We start from the raw sequence: 3,286 nt of genomic DNA, 5'->3' as shown, positions 1-3,286 counted from the left end.
GTCTTGCAGGACTAATATGAATGGAGGTTATCCTTGCTCATTACTGCTTCCAGACCATTGCTTTTCCCTCTATTTTGCTGCTTACACCAGCAGATCACCCCCATTGGTATCCCCTTTTCTAGTTGTCTTTGTTATTTGTCATCCTTTAAACCTCTTAGAGAACTTTCACTCAAAGTCACACAAAGTCGTGATTCTTGAGTGCTTTCAAAATCTTCAAATCCAATACTCTAACATGGTATCTGTTGTGGATTAAATGTGTCTCCCAAAATATTTGCTCAAGTCCTAATATTTGTATCTCTGAATATGGCCTTGTTTGCAAATAGAGTTTTTGAGGATGTTATCAGTTCGGTTAATATGAGATGATGTCAGAGTAACAGAAGGTACTAAACCTGCTGCCATTGAATCAATTCCAACTCAAGGATCCTATATAGAGTTTCTGAGGCTGCAAATTTTTGCAGAAGCAGAAAACATCTTCTTTCTTGAAAGGAGTGGCTGATAGGTTTGAACTGTTTGAACTCCTTGGATCCCAATTCAATCTGAGAGGTGTTCTATAAAAGAGAATGGTACAGAGACACAGAAGGAAACCGGCTATGTGACATTGGCGTTAAGCTATAGCTACAAACCAAGGAATTCCTGTGGCTACTGGAAGCTGGGAGAGAAGGAAGGGTCTTCCCCTGGAGCCTTGCCAGTAGCCTGAATTCGGATTACCTCACAACCTTCAGAGCTGTCAGACAATGCATTTTCTCATAAGTCACTCAATTTGTAGTATTGCTATGACAGCACTAGGAAACAGTCTCCTCCCAGGACCTTACATTCTCCCTTTCACAGCTAGCCCTTCACATGATCCTCCTGCTAGCCTTTCCATTACTGGTGTCTACAGCCACTCCATAGTCTCAGTTATAAGCATCTTCTCCAGCCTTCACTTGCTAGCTTCACATTACTCCTGTGGGGAGCCTAACTCCAAAAACTCCTTCAGTCTCACCAGAATTTACAAGCCAGTGATTCTACCACCTTTCCACTGGCCCTCAGTCCCGTCAGGTTCTCACTTTCCTTCTTACCTGGTTTAGAGTCCATGATTTATCATTATCAGTTATGTCTCACCTTCACTTTCTTGACTTCTCAATTGTTCATGCTCGCTTGGTCAAAAATCCCAACTGATTATTTGTCAACTTTACTGTTCCCTCCCTGCGGTCCTGCTGCTGAACATGCCTGGAGAAAACTCCACAACCAGGCTGATTGGTTTCACAGTAATGACCACAAATTTCATATGGTTCCTTAATGTCACCCATTGGATTGCCCTGCTCCCTTCATTGTCTTACCCCTTGGGCACCTAGTCCACACCATTGTCTCTCTTAGAGTTTCAACTCATACTATGGAAAAACTCCCCTTACCGGTCTTAGCTGTCATTCTCTCCATGTGTGTGCACGATCCCACCTCCTCTCAACTACTCAAGAACATTACCCCTGTCACTGTGTGTTGTGTCATCAGGTTTTACCTTTCTACTGGATCATATAAACACTCATTTCTCTCACTGGAAAAAAACAAAACAAAAACCTCTTGATTCCACTACTTCACTACCTCATTCCACATCAGATCTATGCTTGTTGTAGAGAAAAATCCACTCTGTTCAAAAATGAAATTTAAGATGATTTATTCAGAAAAAGGGAAAATTATATTACATCCAGATGTAGGAACATTTTCACAAAACTGAAAAATTTTCACAAAAGTTAATATAATTTGGGAAACAATGAAATTATAATACAGCCACTTGTTTGGTTAATTTTTGGTTGACATCAGAAACAGGAGTTAGGGATGGGAATGAATGGGCTTCTATTGGGTGAGAAAGAGCTACAGTAATTAATTTTAGGAAATAATTACAGGGGTTCTTAATCATAGTTTTATAGCTTGGGATCATAAGAAATCATGGGTTTATATATTTATTTATATATGATATCTCAGGAGTGTGTGAAGATTCCTCCTGGTACTAGGGTCTCTTTTCTCCCAAACAACTTGTTAGTCAAAACCTTTAAGTGTTCTGAGAAAGTTCAGATAAGGCTAGATCCCTTTAATCAATTTTCTTACATCTTTGTCATGAAGGGATATTTTTCAGTCCACTTCATAAAAAAGATAGTTGTATCAAGATTCCTTTTCTTAGAATATATTATTCTCTTTACATTCTAACTTAACCAAAAGGGGAAATTACCTTCTAAGTTTTATGGCTCCTAGCAATTAACAATTGCTAGTTATCATAAAGAAACTAAAGGGAATGTAAGAAATAAGGTAAAATAGCTGAACAGAAAATTTCAAAGGACAGCTTGAGAAGACAAAGTCAAGTATCATGGTGAAATGCACAAAGACCTGGAAGTGGAAAACCAAGATGGAAGAACACACTCAGCATTTCTCAAGCTGAAAGAACTAAAGAAAAAGCTTAAGCCTCAATTTGAAATGTTGAAATATTCTATGGGCAAAATATTGAATGATGCTGGAAACATTAAAAGAAGATGGAAGGAATACACAGAGTCACTATACCAAAACGAAACGGTCGATAATCCAATCATTTAAAGAGGTAGCATATGATCATGAACCAATGGCACTGAAAGAAGAAGTCCAAACTGCACTGAAGACATTGGTGAAACAAAGCTCCAGGAATTGACAGAATACAAATGGAAATCTCTCAACAAGCTGATGCAGCACAAGAGGTGCTCACTGGAAGACAGCTACCTGGCCAACAAATTGGAAGAGATTCATATTTGTGCCCATTCCAAAGAGAGGTGATGCAATGGACTATGGAAATCACTGAATAATATCATTGAGATCACATGCAAGTAAAATTTTGCTGAAGATAATTTAAAAATGTCTGCAGCAGCATATCGATAGAGAACTGTCAGAAACTCAAGCCAAATTCAGAAAAGGATATGGAACTAGGGATATCATTACTGACATCATATGGATCTTGCCTGAAAACAGAGAATACCAGAAAGATACTTACTTGTGATTTCTTTACTAGCAAATACTTTCAACTGTGTAGGTAATGACAAACTATGAATAACATTGCAAAGATTGAGTATTCCAGAACACTGATTTGCACTCACAAGGAACCTATACATAGACCAAGAGAAACTTGGTTGTCTAACAGAACAAGGGAACACTGAATGGTAAAACCAGGAAAGGTGTGCATCAGGTTTTATCCTTTCACCATGCTTATTCAATCTATCTGCTTAGCAAATAATTCAAGAAACTGGATCATATGAAGAACATGGTATCAGGACTGAAGGAACACTCATTA

The sequence above is a fragment of the Chrysochloris asiatica genome, unplaced genomic scaffold (assembly GCF_000296735.1).
Source record: "Chrysochloris asiatica unplaced genomic scaffold, ChrAsi1.0 scaffold00302, whole genome shotgun sequence".
In the NCBI taxonomy this organism is placed as follows: domain Eukaryota; kingdom Metazoa; phylum Chordata; class Mammalia; order Afrosoricida; family Chrysochloridae; genus Chrysochloris; species Chrysochloris asiatica.
The sequence above is the reverse complement of the archived record's forward strand: the minus strand, read 5'-3'. Positions refer to the sequence as shown.